This window comes from Lissotriton helveticus, chromosome 7 (genome assembly GCF_964261635.1).
Source record: "Lissotriton helveticus chromosome 7, aLisHel1.1, whole genome shotgun sequence".
In the NCBI taxonomy this organism is placed as follows: domain Eukaryota; kingdom Metazoa; phylum Chordata; class Amphibia; order Caudata; family Salamandridae; genus Lissotriton; species Lissotriton helveticus.
In genome coordinates this window covers 1,320,744,125-1,320,766,364 of record NC_136068.1, presented here as the reverse complement: position 1 = coordinate 1,320,766,364, position 22,240 = coordinate 1,320,744,125, and the positions used below count along the sequence as shown (strand labels likewise).

The window sequence follows — 22,240 nt, the reverse complement described above, 5'->3', positions numbered from 1 at the left end:
GAAGACCAAGGGGAATGCAATGGGGTTTTGTTCTGATTCCTGAATTTGTCTCCTCAGATTGTTGAAGGTCGTGCCAGCGAGGCGGCATGGAAGGCCAAGGTTCTCCCCCCCCCCCTAGTTTATCAGATGTCTCAGGTTGAGGACTCCCTGCCCGAAACGTCCCAGGAGGCTCAGTGGGCAGCATTTATCATAATGGCCTAGACCAAAGGTATGGCAAGGGCCACGGCTCTCTTGAATGCAGGGGACACAGAAGATTCTGGGATTGTCGTCGACGCCCCTATCCCAGAGCAGGAGCACGTCTCAGTGTCATGTTCAACTAGGCCAAAGCGGGTACCCAAGCCTACGACAAAGGATTTCCCGGCAGATCCTCCACCCCCCAAGACCAGGGCGCTGCCGGCACCTAGGGACACCGTGTCCCAGCCGATCGTTTCACTGCCCTTGGCTTCGTGTACTCCCCCGGACAGTGTGGCGGCCGCAGCGAAATTTGCCACCCAGGAAGACCTGGGTAAGATATTGGACACAATGAGGGACTTTATGGCAGAGATCAGAGTGGGTCGGCCAGGGCCCAGCTCACCACAGGTGGGGGGCAAAACAAGCTTGGATGAAGGAGGGGCGCGGGCAGCTGCGGCGGCCTGGGGGGACCAGGGTTGTGTGTTCAACAATCGAAACAAGGGGTTACTGCCGTTGCGGCGTTGGGTTTAGCAGGGGTGGCTAAGCAAGTTACTCTTAACCCGGCCATGACATTAGGAGAAGTAGGTACACCCACGACAGTCAGCCAGCCACTCCCGAAGACAGCAAGCACATGCACAGAGGAGGGCACGCCGGCCGCCGGGGTGGGGCTGCTACCGTCCACCAGCGAGGCTAGTGTTAGTCCCCTTTCTGTAACGAAAGACCTCTCAGCAGGGCCACCACCTAGTCCGGTGCCCACAATGGTAACTCCCCAACAGTTGTGCAAGCCCCCCATGCAAGTACAGTTAGTAACAGCAACGCCACTGCTATCTGGACGTTGCTCTCTGACATGGCAGGTGCCCCAGGCGGCCAAGGAAGCCATTTGGAGGCGTGAATTGATAGTCATTTTTTCCCTGCTATTACTAGGCCAGGATGGCATAGACGCCAGGAAGGCGGGTGTAAAGGAGGAGGTCAAAAAGATAAAGTTTCAGGCCTGGTCGGTGAAGAGTATAGAAAATTGTCTGGATGCTTTCTCCATTTTGTCGGCTGTCATCCTAGAAAAACAACCTGAGGCAGCACAAGGGCTCTTGCAATATGGCAGGTTAATCCACAATGAGGCGATGAAGTGGGGGGGGAGTGGTTGGTTGAACTATGACCGGGAGTTCAGGAAAAAGATGTCCATGTGTCCACTGACACTATGGTCAAGGCACAGGCAGGACGGGGTACCGGCAAAGGCTTTTTTTCAGTGGGAATCGCATGGTCGCAAACCGACATTTCGAGGCGGGTTTAGGAGGGGTGGCCAGAGAGGGGGCTTTAGGAGGTTTTCCCCAGAGACATGCCGTTTGTTCAACAAAGGTTTTTGCTCTTGGGGCAAAAAGTGCAAATTCCAGCATGCATGCGACTCGTGTGGTGGAACACACCCTGCGGTTAATTTTCGCGCTCAACAGGAGAGACAGCCCGCCCTCATAGGCAAGCAGGATAGTTAAGGACAACACTTCCCCCCACCCAGTAGCAGCACCGTTTTGTCTCTAAGTCAGCAATTGCCTACACCAGCAGTACCTCCACCACCTAGTCCGGTGCCCACAATGGTAACTCCCCAACAGTTGTGCAAGCCCCCCATGCAAGTACAGTTAGTAACAGCAACGCCACAGCTATCTGGACGTTGCTCTCTGACATGGCAGGTGCCCCAGGCAGCCAAGGAAGCCATTTGGAGGCGTGAATTGATAGTCATTTTTTCCCTGCTATTACTAGGCCAGGATGGCATAGACACCAGGAAGGCGGGTGTAAAGGAGGAGGTCAAAAAGATAAAGTTTCAGGCCTGGTCGGTGAAGAGTATAGAAAATTGTATGGATGCTTTCTCCATTTTGTCGGCTGTCATCCTAGAAAAACAACCTGAGGCAGCGCAAGGGCTCTTGCAATATGGCAGGTTAATCCACAATGAGGCGATGAAGTGGGGGGGGAGTGGTTGGTTGAACTATGACCGGGAGTTCAGGAAAAAGATGTCCATGTGTCCAGAAATGGCGTGGGACCAGAAGCAGGGCCAGCTATGGCGAGATCACATGGGTTCCCGAACACAGCAATCCACTGACACTTTGGGCAATGCACAGGCAGGACGGGGTACCGGCAAAGGCTTTTTTCAGTGGGAATCGCATGGTTGCAAACCGACATTTCGAGGCCGGTTTAGGAGGGGTGGCCAGAGAGGGGGCTTTAGGAGGTTTTCCCCAGAGACATGCCGTTTGTTCAACAAAGGTTCTTGCTCTTGGGGCAAAAAGTGCAAATTCCAGCATGCATGCGACTCGTGTGGTGGAACACACCCTGCGGTCAATTGTCGCGCTCAACAGGAGAGACAGCCCGCCGTCAAAGGCAAGCAGGATAGTTAAGGACATCGGCGCACCCAAACACCATGTCACACACCTCCCCCACCCAGTAGCAGCACCCTTTTGTCTCTAAGTCAGCAATTGCCTACACCAGCAGTACTCCCACTACCCCTGGATGTTGCCCCAGTTCCCGGGGTGGCAGTCAAGGGCCCCTCACTAGTCAGACTGGCCAACCTCATGCCACTCCTAAGACGGTACCCTAATAAGCAGGATAGCCTTCTACTGCTGCAAGGTTTCAGCGAAGGTTTCAGGATTCCCTATGCAGGTGCACTGGGGAGTCGGGAGGCGGACAATCTGAAGTCAGCAAGAGAAATTCGAACAATAGTCAGAGCAAAGGTGGAAAAGGAGCGGGCCCTAGGCAGGGTAGCGGGGCTTTTTTCAGCGGCCCCCATTGGACAATTTTGTTGTCTCCCCTCTGGGGGTGGTGCCCAAGTAGGAGCCAGGGTAGTTTAGACAAATACATCACTTGTCCTACCCTGAAGGAGAATCTGTTAATCATGGGCTGGAGAAGGAATCTTGCTCTGTCACCTATTGTATGCTGGTTGTAGCCGTGGACCTAGTCAGGAGGGCGGGCAAGGAAGCTTGGTTAGCAAAAGTAAACATCGAATCTGCTTTTCGCTTGTTGTCAGTCCACCAGAGCAGACAACCCCTGCTGGGTTTCAGGCTAGATGACAGGTACTTTTACGACAGATTCATGCCCATGGGTTGCGCAGTTTCCTGTGCCTACTTTGAGGCTTTCAGCACTTTCCTCCAGTGGGCCCTGCATGCAAGCTACGGGGTGGTAGGCATCACGCACTACCTCGATGACTTTCTTGTCATAGGGCGGGAAGGCACGCAGGATTGCAAGGAAGCCCTTGAGAACCTCAAAGAGTTGGCTTGTCATCTAGGTGTTCCACTCGCGACAGGGAAAACAGAGTGTCCGGTGCAGGTTTTAACATTCCTGGGGATCGAACTGGACACCATAAAAGGAGAGTCCAGGCTGCCAGCGGGCAAGGTCCTGGACTTGGCAATACAGATTCAGTCACTAATAGGTCAGGAGAAGGCTTCCCTTGGTTCGATTCAAAACCTGCTGGGGAAACTTAACTTTGCAGCCAGAGTTATACCAGCTGGGAGGGTATTTGCGCGTAGGCTAGCCAGGGCAACGGCAAAGATAAAGAAGAAACATCACATGGTAAAGCTAAGCAAAGATATGAAGGAAGATCTATCCATCTGGGCTACTTTTCTGGCGAGTTTCAACGGCTCAGTTATATGGAGGGCAACCTGGGCGGAGAGTACTGAACTTGCGCTTTATACAGACACGTCAGGTAGAGAAGGTTTTGGGGTGATCCTGGAGTGATCCTGGACAGGGAGTGGTGCGCGCAGAAATGTCCCAATTCCTGGCACAAGAAGAAAATCACAGCCCGCATTACAGTACTGGAATTGTTTCCTATAGTGCTAGCTTTTCATCTTTGGCCGGCAGCACTATCAGCCCTAAGGGTGGTTTTCTGGTCAGACAGCATGGCCGTAGTCAGGCCCTCAATTCACAGTCGGAGACTTGTCCCCTAGTTTTGTGATTGTTGAGGGAACTGGTGCGGGCTTGCCTAGTGAACAATGTAGAATGCAGGGCGCGACACATCCAGGGGGTGCAGAACATAGCAGCTGACGCTCTCTCTCATTTTCAGTGGCACCGGTTCCAGGAGGCGTGGCCGAGAGCGAGAGAGGACATGACACCTTTTCCAACTCACCTCTGGTTCCTTCTGAAGTGGAAATGCGACTGAGGGGGCTGGGCGAGCTGTCCCTGGCACCAAGGACCAGTAAGTGTTACAGAGCTTGTACAGCTAAGTTTTGTACAGTGCCAGGAGCCTGGGAAGAAGGGAGGACATCACAAGAAAGCAGGGTGCAGAAGTTTGTTATTTGGGCCAAGGACGAAGGGAAGAGCCATTCTTGGATAGCGGGCCATTTGTCAGCAATAAGCCACCATGCAAGATTACTGGAGAGGGAGGATCCAACAAAATCGTTCTTAATCAGGGCAGCACTGAAGGGCTGGGCCAGGTGCGAACCTAGACTGCCAGACACTAGGTCCCCTATTGATTTTGAAACACTGCATGGGATGCTGGACTGGGTGCACAAGGCTACAAATTCACCTTTTGAAGCGGCACTATTTTCGGCCACTTTAAGCCTGGCGAGTTGGAGGCAAGGTCCAAGCAGGACAAATCTGGGGTTGCATCGAGCAGGCAGGAAGCGAGCCTGGTGGGAGACGCCCTCACAATAGTGTTAAGGAGGTCAAAAACGGACCAAGCAGGGGAGGGGAAGATGATGGTACTGTACCAGCTTGAAACGGCCAGGTATTGTCCAGTGCTTCTGTTTGCTACCTACCTAGCGCTGTGCCCAGCAACTGAAGGTTACCTATTTATACATGCAGACGGTACCCCCCTCACTAAGTTTCAAGTACAGAGCATCATGCAGGCTTGTTTGGCTTTGTCAGGAAACAAGATAGAAGGTAAACGTTTTTGCAGCCACTCATTTCGCATAGGAGCAGCTACCACAGCATTTAGGGCAGGCCTTTCAGCTAAACGAATCAAGCAAGTGAGGCATTTGGAGTCCCAGTGTTACAAAAAATACATCTGGCCTTGAATGCACTGTTTTTGGGTTGAGGACTGGAAAAGAGGGGATATGGACAAATGTTGGGACATCAAGGACAACTTGCGGCACTGTTGCCAATGGTGTGCAGGGCGGTGTATAAGTACATTTAATTATTAAAGATGTGCAGTAAGGCAATATTATGTTTGACATGAACACATGATGGACATAAAGAACAATTTTGCGGCACCAGATGCCGGTGGCTTGTGGTGAAGTGCAATAGGTACATTTAATATGCAGATGTGAAGTGAGTAAATAAAAGCTTGCAAACTCTCTTTAATTGCCAGGGACTATGGTATGGGTGATTGGCCACCCTGGTGTTTTGCGATTTGCACGGTGGGCCGAGAACAGGAAATGGAGACACGGTTTCACGGCCACAGACGTTACCTGGCTGGGATATCCAGGCATGCGTTGGACCTGCTTGCTGAAGAAGCTGCAGCAGAGACTGGGGGGGATTTCCCCTCCAAATGTGTTGGTGATACACCTGGGAGAGAATGACCTGGCATCTGTGGAGAGGAAGGCACTACTCCATGAAATGACTGTCTCCATGTGTAAGTTGAGCAGTCAGCTGGGGACCTGTGAGATATGGTTTGTCTGAGATAACAACCCGGCTAGTGTGGCAGGGGGCAAATTCAGGGGAGGCCACAGAGGTCTCGTGCAGGAAGGCCAACAGCGGCATGAGGAAATTCACGGAGCGAAAGGGGTTTGGTTTCATCCGTCATGGTTTACTGCACACCAAGACCACAGGGTGTTGGGAGGAAGATGGTGTACACCTGTCCAAAGTTGGTATGGATCTGTTCTTACTGGATCTGGCGGAGGCTTTAGGGATAGCAGGGTGTAAGTAAGGATGAATATTTTGGTGGGGGCTCTGGGGTGACGGTGGCCACACCCAGAGCTGTGGCAGAGTTACAGGGCAATCCAGAGGCTGTAAGGTACATATGGGTACCCTCTGCAGGAGCACAACAAGGGTGCAAAGGCCAAATATCCAAAGGGAGGTCCTCCGTTTGGACCCTGGTGGAGTGACGGTGCCCCGTTAGTCCTACGGGCGGTTGTGGACCTGAGCAACTGGGGGTTGCCTGGCAGGCTTCGCCCCCCCCTATGGGGCGTGAGCAGAAGGGGTGGGCTGTTGGCCCACCAGTGGGAGGGGTCTACCCTCCCCCAAAATATGAGAAACACTGTTGGGCAGGGCCCCGGTGTAATTTGGCTCATCAGGTGGCAGGCGGCGAGGGGCTGCCTGCCTTGGGATCGCCCGTAAGCTAACCCACAAATCTTGCCATCTTTTTAATGCTAATAAACCTGCAGCAATGTTTCTCCACAAATAAGGTGTCTTGTCTGCTTATTTCTCTATGAGATTGCTGCATGGGTGGTTGGTGAATGTTGCCGATATTGGCACTAATGGCATTCCAGTTGTTATTGTTGACATTCCTTACCGTGCAGACAGTGCAGTGGATATTATGGTGCGGGTGCAATCTGCTCGCCAGTCTTCTGTGTACCAAAAGAGCACTTGCTAACTTTTTATTTGGTTTTCTCTATGTGGAAATGACTCACCCTACGCGCCCGAGGTCCATGCAGTGGACCCGCTAACAGGGCGGCCGCTTTAGTGACACAAGAGGGCACAGGAAGCAGCCTTCTAGTGTTTCGGCCCCTCAGGGGTCCGGATGGCCGCAATACTTCCGGTCAGAGGTGGGTGGGGAGGAGGTATATATACCTTTCCCTGCCCACTGGGCGCCCTCTTTGTACTTTTTCTCGAACCCTGATGCCGTTTCCCACCCTACCGCTGACCCGGCGTGTAGCAGGCTGTGGTGTTTTATTTTTTGTCTAATGTGTTCTTTTGTGTTGCAGGCGGAGTTATAAGGCGATCGAAAGGCTGTAAGGTACATATGGGTACCCTCTGCAGGAGCACAACAAGGGTGCAAAGGCCAAATATCCACAGGGAGGTCCTCCGGTTGGATCCTGGAGGAGCGACGGTGCCCCGTTAGTTCTACGGGCGGTTGTGGACCTGAGCAACTGGGGGTTGCCTGGCAGGCTTCGCCCTCCCCCCTATGGGGCGTGAACAGAAGGGGTGGGCTGTTGGCCCACCGGTGGGAGGGGTCTACCCTCCCCCACAATATAGGAAACACCGTTGGGCAGGGCCCCGGTGTAATTTGGCTCATCAGGTGGCAGGCGGCGAGGGGCTGCCTACCTTGGGATCGCCCGTAAGCTAACCCACCAATCTTGGCATCTTTGTAATGCTAATAAACCTGCAGCAGTGTTTCCCCACAAATAAGGTGCCTTGTCTGGTTATTTCTCTATGAGATTGGTGCATGGGTGGATGGTGAATATTGCTGATATTGGCACTAATGGCATTCCAGTTGTTATTGTTGACATTCCTTACCGTGCAGACAGTGCAGTGGATATTATGGTGCGGGTGCAATCTGCTCGCCAGTCTTCTGTGTACCAAAAGAGCACGTGCTAACTTTTTATTTGGTTTTCTCTATGTGGAAATGACTCACCCTACGCTCCCTCCATATTTGGAAGTGTCCTCTGTGTGTTTCTAACCTGTAATCAGTTTCATTCTTGCTCTTGACAAGAGCAACTAGGCAACTTCTACTTTGTTTACTGTGTAGGCTAATCTGGAAGCGCTAACCCAGCTCCTCGTCTTCTCCTGTTGGTCTTCCAACAGTCTCTGAACTGGCTCCGCCTCCTGCTCTGTCTCCACCTTCTCCATCTACTCAGCTCTGGTTTTCGCCTTACTCCTCTCTCCTGGTGTCTCACTTTGTGTCCTTCTTTCTCACAATCTCTGCCTGAAGTTCTGGACATGTTCCCCAGAGGGAGCCTCTTGGTTCTGTTTCCCTGATACATTGCGGCAGCCTGCCCCCTTAATTGTTCATCCATGTGCCACTGCCACTGCATCCACTCGTTTAAAATCTCTGCTTCTGCAGTGTTTCTGCTCCTCTGTAGAGCTGCTAATTTTTCTCAAGGCTCCAGTTTGGGATCTGGGATTTCGTTTTCCTTTCCCAAGGGCCGGCCACCTTCCTTGTTTTCCCTCTTGGGCAAGTATTTTTTGGGCAACTAGTTTCTAGCCTTTCTTTTACTGACTGGATCACAGCACACAGTACACACATTACTGCCATGCGAACATTTTACCCTCAAGTCTTTCTGCCTGTAAAAGTATCTGAACCCTAACACTCAGTGTGTCTTAGTTCCACTAGAATCCCACTGTGCCTTTGCTCGCTCTGAAGTCTTCATCCTTAACTTCTGCTACTTTCTAAGTGTTTTCTCTTCATCTACAAGGTCTCGAAAATCTTTATAGAATCTTGCCCAGATTTTTTTTTTTCCTGGACAGGTTTTTCCTTTGGGAGGAAACAGCATGTCTGATATTTCAAACAAGAAGCCCTGCATTGTTAACTGCAAACCAACCCTTGGAAATTCCTAACTACGTCTATATGAAGATAGTATAATTTTTCTAAAGCAATTGTAGCTTACGGGATTGATTGCGATAAAGGTCAGTTTTGCAAAGTCCATAAAAAGCTTATCAGTGAATACACAGTTGAATAATGAATCAAAGGTGGTAACCTGGTGGTGGCCAGAAGCGACCATATGTCAGCATACATCAACAACTTTGAAAAGCCTGCACTGGCCTTAGATTCATGAAATAATTAAGAGTTTGATTTATATTTTGGCGGTATGTATCACACATTGTAATGGCAAAGGAGTATAATAATGGTCCGCATGCCAAATTTAAAAGCGGGGGAACCTTAGGTTTCATCATAGCTGAAACAACTTTGTCTTCGTGGTGATTTAAATACTCTGACTGCTGTGCGGATTAAGGGCATTCGGAGCAGACTTCTGTTATATTGCTGCGGCTCAGCCTGAGTGTCTGTGTGAGAGAATGTTGGTGAATGTAATGTTTGTGTGTGAGTGTCAGTTGGTGATGGGCTGAGCAGCAGTGAGGCTGCTCCTGGTGGGGATCTTCCTTGTAATATCTGTGCTGTGCTGTGTTTCTTTCCACCTTCCTGCCACATGTTATTCAAGCAACATGTCTTGCCTTAAAGTCACTATGGAGCAGGTGTGTTTTCCTCTTCTCCCATATTTTCTGCGAATCAGTGCTACATATGCTTCATAGGAACTTGCATCTACCTGTTTAAAGTAAGTTGTGGTCCTCTCATTACTGCTTCTTACCTGCTGTGTTTAGGACTGTATCTTACTTGGGTGAGTGTGTTAAATTCTATGTATCTTACTATGTGTTTCCCTTTTAATTACTTGTTTCCCTTTTAATAGCTTTGTATATTTTTAGGTCTCGCCTGTCGATGCGCATGCGCATCGAGCAAGCGAGACTATAGGGGCTCATCGACTCTTTATCTAACTTGCAAGGAATCGTGGCGATTCCTTGCAGTGCCCGTGACTTTTAAGCTCAATGCGCATGCGCATTGAGCTTAAAAGCGCGTGCACATGGCCCCAGCCGCCTGCCTTGCCTACTCTCCCGCCCCCTCACTTCTTGATTGCACGGCCGCTAGGCCGTGCCTCCCCTACTCCTCCTCCTACTCTCCTCCCCTCCCGTCTGTTCCCGCAATCCTCCCACACCCCCGCTCCGCCCCCTCACTCTCTCTGCCCGCCCGCTCTCCACTCCATCAGGCAGCCAGCCGCACTTCTCCCACACCCCCGCTCCGCCAATAAAAACATGTTAAAAGACACTTTGAAACCATTTTCCTTGCAACGTTGGAAGTGGGTCGATATTGGTGATCTTTTTCTCAAACCAAAATTCAGAGGGACATGAAATTCCTACTTTTAACGTGAAAGCGCGTAAACTTCAGTTTGCGGGTGCTAACCGCATTAGTTCAAATTACACGAAGGTCGAAAGGGGAAAAGGTTGCACATCCCTACTTGCTGAGCAGTCTTGTGAGCGGTCTTCCTCGCAGTCGAAGTCCTCCGGTAAGTCCAATGCAAAGCCCTCCCCTTCCCGCCGTGTCGCATTTCTCCTCCCCCCTCCCCTCTCCTCCGTCCGTTCACTTCATGAATTAGCATTCAAACACACAAACTTCCAGGAACTTTTTAAATAAGCAACGAGTATATTGTTCCTGACGTTTACATTTCATTATGAATTTAAATCACAGTATCTAGCGGATAGTCCAGGCACTTTTTAAACTGCTCAAACCACCGAATTTCATAAGCATTTCGCCTTGTTGTGGAGATCTGGGCACCCTCTAGCTGGATTCTTTTTACATTCAGACCATTGCATTGAGTTGTTTAATTGTGTCTCGGCTGTATGCAGTTTTCTTATATGGACCGCTTTTTAGCGTAGATTACGGTCTAGTTACCCATTCAATATGGCGCATAAGCTTAGTCCTCTTTTCATGCGCATGCAGGAAGCGCATTCAGGAGGTACAGGCTAATTAAATTCAGTCACCCGCGGATTTTCGTTTCCGTGCTTTTCGCGTTTTTCGTGTTCAGGAGACAACACCACAGGCTGCTTTCGACTGGTGAGTAGAGGATTCTAGAAGTGCTTACTCTTGACTGGGAACTCGGCAGGCATCTCCAAGTTTTAGTGCGGGTAAACTTATCGCATTTACGGTCTTTTTACAGAGCGTGTTACTCAATGAATAAAGATCGTGTTGAAAGGAACCCCACGCTACCTTTCATCTTTGGTGAGTCTGTTTTACGATTTTTGGTAACTCTAATTGAGAAACGCATTCGAGAACAGATGTTGATATCACCAAGTCTTACAGCAGACACACTCACAGTATTACGGTCTTTTTACGGAACTGGTTTAAGAATGAACATACAGCGTTTTTAAAGGGATTCGCCTGTGCCCTACACCTTCGATGAGTTGTGTACTGAAATTTCACGTAGATGCAAGTGAGAAACGCGTTGTGTACAACATGCAACAGCATTTTACATTTAGAGTGCTCTGTTCTATGATTGCAGATTTGAACAAACTTTTCGCCTTCATACTATTTTGAACAGTATCGTGACATCAGAATTTTGAAGTTCCTTCGTTCTTGGTATCATGACTGAGTCGCATGTAGACGCATACATAAAAGATTGACATTGAGCAGTGTGCTGCAAGGCAGCACATGGTTTCATGCTGTTAGTTATGTGGGCTGGAAGTGTTACTGCACGTCTTCTCCCACAATGGGCGTGTTTTGTGTGCTCATGGTCTTATATGTATGTGCGCCTAATACCATAGCAGCCTGTCGTCGTTCTTTTTCTCGTACCTTTTGTGTCACCCTCACTCACCCCCACTCACCCTCAACCCCTCACCCTCAACCCCTCACCCTCCCTCACCCTCATTCACCCTCAACCCCTCACCCTCACTCACCCTCACCCTCACTCACCCTCAACTCCTCACCCTCACTCACCCTCAACCCCTCACCCACCCTCAACCCCTCACCCTCAACCTCACCCTCAACCCCTCACCCACCCTCACTCACCCTCACCCTCAGCCTCACCCTCACTCACCCTCAACCCCTCACCCTCACTCACCCTCACTCACCCTCAACCTCATGCTAAAGATTTACAAAAAAACCCATTAACAATTCTAAAAGCACAAACTCTAATGCTGCGAGACCTATTGCATTTCTAATGCTTGTTAACTATGGCACCTTTCATGCAGTTTACACTGCATCATATGGAATGCCCTATTCCAAATACAAGTTCTGTTACTATCCCTGGGTCAGACTGGAAACTAAAATCAGCACAGGCAGAAATGATCAGCCCAGTCCCATGCTGTACTGTTACTCATCTAATTCATCAGGATTTAAGGGTATTATGGATACAGACTACAACACTTAAAAATGGTATCTCAATAGTGTTGAAATTAAACACTTGGGGCCAGATGTACAAAGGTTTTTTGCGTGCGCAATTGGGTTGTAGACCCGTTTGGGCCGGCAATAATCCTGTTGCCCATGTACTAATCCTAATTTGCGAGTCACAAATCAATTTGCAAATTGCAAAATAGGATTATTAACTAGCTGTTAGGAAGGGGCGTTCGAAGGGTGTCCCTTCCTAATAGCGACTGCTTAAGCTATGTAGGAATGTTTTGCGACTGCAATTGCGGTCGCAAAACACTCACAATTTACCACCCTTCTCAGAAGATCACAACCTGGCTGGAGGACTGCAAAACCCCCTTCTGAGCCTCTTTGGATGAGCAGAGTAACCAAAAAGGCATGATTCTGAAAAATGGTGGAAGTTTTGAAGATAACTTATCTTTGAGAGCTGAAGCTGAGCATCTTAATAACAAAATTAAGCAATTGGACTCAGCGTGCAATGGGATGTCGGCTGAGGACCGGAGAGTTCTGTTTTTCCAGAAAGGTCGAAGCATGAATTCCACTGGGCTTGGGAAAAGCAGCAGGACAGTTTCAAGTGTTTCAGAGTTATTGGAGCTTTATGAAGAAGACCCTGAAGAGATTCTTTACAATCTTGGATTTGGGAGAGATGAGCCGGATATTGCTGCCAAAAAACCTTCAAGATTTTTTAACACCTTTTCGTATGCTAGAGGGATTGATATCAAAGTGTACCTGAATTCACAAATGCAGCGAATGGAGGTGCAAAATCCAAAAATTGCCTTAACAAGCCGGTTTCGTCAGATTGAGGTGCTTACTACTGTGGCCAATGCTTTCTCAAGCTTGTATTCCCAAGTTTCTGGAACACCATTGCAGAAGATTGGCAGTTCTGCTTCTGTCAGCAAGGAGCCCCCTAGTCCAGCTCCTCTAAATAGATCGCCGACTGTCGAACTTTTACGGAAAACTTTGTCAAAATTACCTGCAGGACAACAAGGTGAAGAAAATAGCTGCTCTCCAACTTCTCCATCAACTGAGAACGAAGAAGGTATAAGTGGTGATCAAAAGTTGCAAAAAACTGTGAAAAAGAGAGATGCTTCTTCACTGGCTACTGTGAAGGAGGAACCTGGCCACATTCCAATAATGGATGCACTTGATGTTAAGAGTCCCATAGTGGGAACACCCATTGCTGTTGACCCGTTGCATACAAACACGGGTGCAACATGGCAGGATAATCAATCCGGCCTCGATACCAAAGTTTGCGAGGACTCTATTATTGAAGACTTCTCTGTTCTAGGCATGTCACTAGAAAGTGACCTTGAATACAGTGACAAGCGGGAAGCTGAAAATCCCAAAACATCCACTCCGGAGAAGGAGCCCTGCGGTCCCATTGTGAACCCATAAACAGTTCAGCTAATCTCACAGCAGCGGCAGGATTCCTATGAAATGGAAGAGATTCAAAGTACAGAGGGACCGCCTTGCCATGTATCGCAACACAAGTTGGCCAAAGGTTATTTTTCTGGTGCAAGAACTGATAGCAGTGGCTTTGCTGAAGATCCCTCAGCTGACTACCTGTCTTCAGTCCCCCCCCCCCCCCCCCCCCCCCCCCCCAGAGTCATGATCTCATCAGGAATATGGGAAGCAGTGCAGATAACTGCAACAGTGAAAACACAGTAACATCAACTGCAGAGGACCTCATGACGCTTGTAGCAAGAGAACAGCCAGACTTCCAGGGATATGATGAAGAAGAGCTCTTAACGCCTTATGCCACATCAGTACAAGAACCTACTTTTTCCCAGGGTCTGAAGCTGAAGGTACAAATGAGGATCAAAGTAAGCCACCCATGACATCGAAGGATGCTAAGAAAAATGCTGAGGTGCCCAAAAGCGAAGGGGAGTCTCTGGAGGGTGAAGGCTCCGATTTGCAGCAAGAATGTGCAGACAAGAACGATTTAGAGAATATCTTTAACTCTGAAGTTGCAGCATATGCAACACATCATATTTCTGGGAACACAGATTGCTTTTCTGATTTTATGAGTGACTGTGGGTCTGAATCTTCTCCTTCGGAGCGTGTGGCTAATGCTTTTCACAGAGCTCAGTGGAAGGTCAGCACTGCAACGGAAACATCCGGTTCTGGAGTTGGGCGCAGTATGATAAGTGCAAAAGACCTCCTGAGATGGAACATTCAGTATGCGGAGTCTGGGTATCCGCTAAGGAAGACTCAGTCTTTGCCGACCGCATTACTCAGTCCGGTTAGGGTTGTGTCTTCAGTCAGTGTTCGCTTGTCTTCAGGGAAAGCTACTCTTTGCAGCCCCCCTTCTTTCATGTTCAAATATACACCAGAAGAGGAGGAGGAGGAGAATCCTGATGTAGGACTAATCCAAGAAAACCCACCGGAATATGAATCTACAAAGGTGGCATCTGTACCTATAAAAAAGCAGAGCTCCGTTAGCAATGATGAAATCAACCATCTGGTGGAGGACCAATCTCCTCAAAGATTGCAGCCATACTCTTTTCATGCACCATCCCACAGATAGCACTCGTCATGCTCTCTCTATTCTGCACACTCTGACTGGCAAGACCGACCCCTCGGTGAACATGCTAGAACATGGAACACCCAAAGCATACCGGGTGCTTCCTGCAATGCACTAGTCTCTCCTTACAGCTGTTCCTATTCACAAAGGTTGGGTGGACATCTGCGAACGTGTTCTGCCCATGGCTCTGTGAATCTACCCTGTGAGATTGAAATGCAGCTGCCAAGAGTACTCCATGATATCCGAAATTCTCTTTAGAATCTTAGTCAGTATCCTATAATGAGGGGAAACGTAGTGGTGAATCCTGGTTTTGTTCCTCAGAGACCAGCTAGCTTGCGTCTATATGAAAACACATTTCAAGAACTGCAAATGATGAGAGGAAGCCTAAATTTGTTTAGAACACAAATGATGGACTTGGAACTCAGTATGCTACGTCAGCAAACTATGGTTCATCACCATTTGACCGAAGAGGAAAAATATGAAGCTGATCAACTTCAGGGCCTGAGAAATAATGTGCGTATGGAACTTCAAGAGTTAGAAATTCAGCTGAAGGAACGATTGCTGTTTCTAGAGGAACAGGTTAGAAATTTACAAATATCTTCCTCTTCCAGATTTCAGCCTGTGATGGGAATGTATGGAAGCCGAAGTACTGATAATCTGTCCTCCACCTCTCCATTGAATGTTATAGAACCAGTGTCCGAACTCATAAGAGAACAGATGTATCTAAAATCTGAACTGGGCCTAGGTGACATCTCTTTGGATGCTGGAGCGGAGGCCAAAGAGTCAATCTCCTCTCATTTAGCTTCTGATGCTTCTTCAGTATTATTCAGTATTTCAGCAAACCTGATAAATGTCCCCAGAACAAAAAAATCATCTTGGGGCGACAGAAGATTCACTGTCGCCACCGCCAGACTCTGGAACACACTTCCCCTTCACATCAAGATGGCCCCCTCTCTCCTTGCTTCTGCAAACAACTCAAACATGGTTGTTTAATCAATAATAGACCAGCACTCACTCTGCCCCATCATCAACCGATCCCAGCGCCGAAACACCCAAGGGTATTTGTGCACTTAACAAATTGCATAAATAAATAAATAAAGGAGCAGAAACGTAAGACTTAGCTCTTCTGACCAAATTGGAAGAGCCAAGACTTATTTGCCACAACACAAACCCACGTTTCGAGCTTCAGTTGCTTTAACCCCAACACCACTATGCGAGCTTGCACAGTGCAGCAGCCAAGAGCTATTGTAAGCCTTGAAGAAGAAACCTCAAAATCCGAGGAAGTAAAGGTTCCTGTACCGTCTACTAGTGAAGGTAGCGGGAGGACTGCGGCTGACATTGAGGAGTTGCAACAAGTTATATGGGAGATAAAAGAATCTATTGTTGGGGTATCCAAAGAGAAATAGTAAGTAGACTGTTAGCAGCTGTATCTCCCACATTGAGGTCTGCTGATGGAAAGCAGGATGGAAAGCTCTGAAGTAACAGATGGAGGGTTGAACCACAGGGTAAAAGCTGTTTCACTGCTTAAACAATGGATGCAGGAGTGATACACTGAACATGCCAAGCAATCATCAGCCTGCGCTTCAGGAAATACTATTGCTGCTGGGATGAGCTACTGTATGCAATATCTTGTTGTATGGATGCATATATAGATTTCATTGGACTCCTCTACATAATGTGGGCACTTGGGCTGAGCTTACTGTCTTACTTTTCTTTTGTTTAAGACATTTTTATTGAGATTTTCAAATACATAACAAAAGCCAGATTAGGGCATATAATTATCCTTACAAAATAAATAAAACAAACTGGCATATAATGGGGATAAGGTGATAAGTAGGGGAAAAAGTAAGAAAACTGAAAAAAATAGCAAGAAAGAGAAATAGAAAAGAGGAAGAGAAGGAAAGAAGAAGAAAGAAAGAAAGAAAGAAAAGAAAGAAACAAAATGTCGTAAAGATTAATAAAGTGAGAAAGAAATAGATAGAATTAATGTAGAGGAGGATTAGAGGAAAGGTAAGTAGTAAAGGGAAGCCAAATAAGATCAGTCTTGATCTTCTGAGAGACAAAAGAAGAGGAGACAGTGGCAATCCTATGTTAATCACAAATAAAATTCCACCAAGTGAACAATGATAATTTAGAGTTATCTTTCCAAGATGATAAAATTACTTTAAAAGCTAAAGCAATAAAAAGGTCAAACAATCGTGCTACAGAAGTTTCAATGTCTATATCGGGAGATCAAGATCCTAAAAAAACATGTAATAATGATAAAGAAGTTTTAAAGTTAAATATTAACATGCAAATATTCCAAACTGACTTCCAAAGAGATAAAACAGAGAAGTAATACAGTTGATGCGTTAACGTTCCCAGTTCATTAGAACAGGACCAACAAAGGTGGGAGGAGGTCGGTGAGAACTTACAAATTCTAAAACAGGAGTAATAACAGCTCTATGATAAAGCAATTGTAGCCTATGGGATTGATTGCGATAAAGGTCAGTTTTGCAAAGTCCATAAAAAGCTTATCAGTGAATACACAGTTGAATAATGAATCAAAGGTGGTAACCTGGTGGTTGCCAGAAGCGACCATATGTCAGCATACATCAACAACTTTGAAAAGCCTGCACTGGCCTTAGATTCATGAAATAATTAAGAGTTTGATTTATATTTTGGCGGTGTGTATCATCCATTGTAATGGCAATGGAGTATAATAATGGTCCGCATGCCAAATTTAAAAGCGGGTGAACCTTAGGTTTCATCATAGCTGAAACAACTTTGTCTTCGTGGTGATTTAAATACTCTGACTGCTGTGCGGATTAAGGGCATTCGGAGCAGACTTCTGTTATATTGCTGCGGCTCAGCCTGAGTGTCTGTGTGAGAGAATGTTGGTGAATGTAATGTTTGTGTGTGAGTGTCAGTTGGTGATGGGCTGAGCAGCAGTGAGGCTGCTCCTGGTGGGGATCTTCCTTGTAATATCTGTGCTGTGCTGTGTTTCTTTCCACCTTCCTGCCACATGTTATTCAAGCAACATGTCTTGCCTTAAAGTCACTATGGAGCAGGTGTGTTTTCCTCTTCTCCCATATTTTCTGCGAATCAGTGCTACATATGCTTCATAGGAACTTGCATCTACCTGTTTAAAGTAAGTTGTGGTCCTCTCATTACTGCTTCTTACCTGCTGTGTTTGGGACTGTATCTTACTTGGGTGAGTGTGTTAAATTCTATGTATCTTACTATGCGTTTCCCTTTTAATTACTTGTTTCCCTTTTAATAGCTTTGTATATTTTTAACTATGGCACCTTTCATGCAGTTTACACTGCATCATATGGAATGCCCTATTCCAAATACAAGTTCTGTTACTATCCCTGGGTCAGACTGGAAACTAAAATCAGCACAGGCAGAAATGATCAGCCCAGTCCCATGCTGTACTGTTACTCCTCTAATTCATCAGGATTTAAGGGTATTATGGATACAGACTACAACACTTAAAAATGATATCTCAATAGTGTTGAAATTAAACACTTGGGGCCAGATGTACAAAGGTTTTTTGCGTGCGCAATTGGGTTGTAGACCCGTTTGGGCCGGCAATAATCCTGTTGCCCATGTACTAATCCTAATTTGCGAGTCGCAAATCAATTTGCAAATTGCAAAATAGGATTATTAACTAGCTGTTAGGAAGGGGCGTTCGAAGGGTGTCCCTTCCTAATAGCGACTGCTTAAGCTATGTAGGAATGTTTTGCGACTGCAATTGCGGTCGCAAAACACTCACAGTTTACCACCCTTCTCAGAAGATCACAACCTGGCTGGAGGACTGCAGAACCCCCTTCTGAGCCTCTTTGGATGAGCAGAGTAACCAAAAAGGCATGATTCTGAAAAATGAAGTTTTGAAGATAACTTATCTTTGAGAGCTGAAGCTGAGCATCTTAATAACAAAATTAAGCAATTGGACTCAGCGTGCAATGGGATGTCGGCTGAGGACCGGAGAGTTCTGTTTTTCCAGAAAGGTCGAAGCATGAATTCTACTGGGCTTGGGAAAAGCAGCAGGACAGTTTCAAGTGTTTCAGAGTTATTGGAGCTTTATGAAGAAGACCCTGAAGAGATTCTTTACAATCTTGTATTTGGGAGAGATGAGCCGGATATTGCTGCCAAAAAACCTTCAAGATTTTTTAACACCTTTTCGTATGCTAGAGGGATTGATATCAAAGTGTACCTGAATTCACAAATGCAGCGAATGGAGGTGCAAAATCCAAAAATTGCCTTAACAAGCCGGTTTCGTCAGATTGAGGTGCTTACTACTGTGGCCAATGTTTTCTCAAGCTTGTATTCCCAAGTTTCTGGAACACCATTGCAGAAGATTGGCAGTTCTGCTTCTGTCAACAAGGAGCCCCCTAGTCCAGCTCCTCTAAATAGATCGCCGACTGTCGAACTTTTACGGAAAACTTTGTCAAAATTCAATTTACCTGCAGGACAACAAGGTGAAGAAAATAGCTGCTCTCCAACTTCTCCATCAACTGAGAACGAAGAAGGTATAAGTGGTGATCAAAAGTTGCAAAAAACTGTGAAAAAGAGAGATGCTTCTTCACTGGCTACTGTGAAGGAGGAACCTGGCCACATTCCAATAATGGATGCACTTGATGTTAAGAGTCCCATAGTGGGAACACCCATTGCTGTTGACCCGTTGCATACAAACACGGGTGCAACATGGCAGGATAATCAATCCGGCCTCGATACCAAAGTTTGCGAGGACTCTATTATTGAAGACTCCTCTGTTCTAGGCATGTCACTAGAAAGTGATCTTGAATACAGTGACAAGCGGGAAGCTGAAAATCCCAAAACATCCACTCCGGAGAAGGAGCCCTGCGGTCCCGTTGTGAACCCATCAACAGTTCAGCTAATCTCACAGCAGCGGCAGGATTCCTATGAAATGGAAGAGATTCAAAGTACAGAGGGACCGCCTTGCCATGTATCGCAACACAAGTTGGCCAAAGATTATTTTTCTGGTGCAAGAACTGATAGCAGTGGCTTTGCTGAAGATCCCTCAGCTGACTACCTGTCTTCAGTCCCCCCCGCCCCCCAGAGTCATGATCTCATCAGGGATATGGGAAGCAGTGCAGATAACTGCAACAGTGAAAACACAGTAACATCAACTGCAGAGGACCTCATGACGCTTGTAGCAAGAGAACAGCCAGACTTCCAGGGATATGATGAAGAAGAGCTCTTAACGCCTTATGCCACATCAGTACAAGAACCTACTTTTTCCCAGGGTCTGAAGCTGAAGGTACAAATGAGGATCAAAGTAAGCCACCCATGACATCGAAGGATGCTAAGAAAAATGCTGAGGTGCCCAAAAGCGAAGGGGAGTCTCTGGAGGGTGAAGGCTCCGATTTGCAGCAAGAATGTGCAGACAAGAACGATTTAGAGAATATCTTTAACTCTGAAGTTGCAGCATATGCAACACATCATATTTCTGGGAACACAGATTGCTTTTCTGATTTTATGAGTGACTGTGGGTCTGAATCTTCTCCTTCGGAGCGTGTGGCTAATGCTTTTCACAGAGCTCAGTGGAAGGTCAGCACTGCAACGGAAACATCCGGTTCTGGAGTTGGGCGCAGTATGATAAGTGCAAAAGACCTCCTGAGATGGAACACTCAGTATGCGGAGTCTGGGTATCCGCTAAGGAAGACTCAGTCTTTGCCGACCGCATTACTCAGTCCGGTTAGGGTTGTGTCTTCAGTCAGTGTTCGCTTGTCTTCAGGGAAAGCTACTCTTTGCAGCCCCCCTTCTTTCATGTTCAAATATACACCAGAAGAGGAGGAGGAGGAGAATCCTGATGTAGGACTAATCCAAGAAAACCCACCGGAATATGAATCTACAAAGGTGGCATCTGTACCTATAAAAAAGCAGAGCTCCGTTAGCAATGATGAAATCAACCATCTGGTGGAGGACCAATCTCCTCAAAGATTGCAGCCATACTCTTTTCATGCACCATCCCACAGATAGCACTCGTCATGCTCTCTCCATTCTGCACACTCTGACTGGCAAGACCGACCCCTCGGTGAACATGCTAGAACATGGAACACCCAAAGCATACCGGGTGCTTCCTGCAATGCACTAGTCTCTCCTTACAGCTGTTCCTATTCACAAAGGTTGGGTGGACATCTGCGAACGTGTTCTGCCCATGGCTCTGTGAATCCACCCTCTGAGATTGAAATGCAGCTGCCAAGAGTACTCCATGATATCCGAAATTCTCTTTAGAATCTTAGTCAGTATCCTATAATGAGGGGAAACGTAGTGGTGAATCCTGGTTTTGTTCCTCAGAGACCAGCTAGCTTGCGTCTATATGAAAACACATTTCAAGAACTGCAAATGATGAGAGGAAGCCTAAATTTGTTTAGAACACAAATGATGGACTTGGAACTCAGTATGCTACGTCAGCAAACTATGGTTCATCACCATTTGACCGAAGAGGAAAAATATGAAGCTGATCAACTTCAGGGCCTGAGAAATAATGTGCGTATGGAACTTCAAGAGTTAGAAATTCAGCTGAAGGAACGATTGCTGTTTCTAGAGGAACAGGTTAGAAATTTACAAATATCTTCCTCTTCCAGATTTCAGCCTGTGATGGGAATGTATGGAAGCCGAAGTACTGATAATCTGTCCTCCACCTCTCCATTGAATGTTATAGAACCAGTGTCCGAACTCATAAGAGAACAGATGTATCTAAAATCTGAACTGGGCCTAGGTGACATCTCTTTGGATGCTGGAGCGGAGGCCAAAGAGTCAATCTCCTCTCATTTAGCTTCTGATGCTTCTTCAGTATTATTCAGTATTTCAGCAAACCTGATAAATGTCCCCAGAACAAAAAAATCATCTTGGGGCGACAGAAGATTCACTGTCGCCACCGCCAGACTCTGGAACACACTTCCCCTTCACATCAAGATGGCCCCCTCTCTCCTTGCTTCTGCAAACAACTCAAACATGGTTGTTTAATCAATAATAGACCAGCACTCACTCTGCCCCATCATCAACCGATCCCAGCGCCGAAACACCCAAGGGTATTTGTGCGCTTAACAAATTGCATAAATAAATAAATAAAGGAGCAGAAACGTAAGACTTAGCTCTTCTGACCAAATTGGAAGAGCCAAGACTTATTTGCCACAACACAAACCCACGTTTCGAGCTTCAGTTGCTTTAACCCCAACACCACTATGCGAGCTTGCACAGTGCAGCAGCCAAGAGCTATTGTAAGCCTTGAAGAAGAAACCTCAAAATCCGAGGAAGTAAAGGTTCCTGTACCGTCTACTAGTGAAGGTAGCGGGAGGACTGCGGCTGACATTGAGGAGTTGCAACAAGTTATATGGGAGATAAAAGAATCTATTGTTGGGGTATCCAAAGAGAAATAGTAAGTAGACTGTTAGCAGCTGTATCTCCCACATTGAGGTCTGCTGATGGAAAGCAGGATGGAAAGCTCTGAAGTAACAGATGGAGGGTTGAACCACAGGGTAAAAGCTGTTTCACTGCTTAAACAATGGATGCAGGAGTGATACACTGAACATGCCAAGCAATCATCAGCCTGCGCTTCAGGAAATACTATTGCTGCTGGGATGAGCTACTGTATGCAATATCTTGTTGTATGGATGCATATATAGATTTCATTGGACTCCTCTACATAATGTGGGCACTTGGGCTGAGCTTACTGTCTTACTTTTCTTTTGTTTAAGACATTTTTATTGAGATTTTCAAATACATAACAAAAGCCAGATTAGGGCATATAATTATCCTTACAAAATAAATAA

The 22,240-nt window shown here is 46.9% G+C and overlaps 2 pseudogenes; both read left to right on the top strand.

The window, feature by feature from the left end:
- The first annotated feature begins 12,295 nt into the window (after positions 1-12,295).
- LOC144767387 (protein ITPRID2-like) lies at positions 12,296-15,933 on the top strand (annotated as a pseudogene).
- A 2,359-nt stretch (positions 15,934-18,292) lies between these two features.
- On the top strand, positions 18,293-21,918 carry LOC144767386 (protein ITPRID2-like; annotated as a pseudogene).
- Positions 21,919-22,240: the final 322 nt, after the last annotated feature.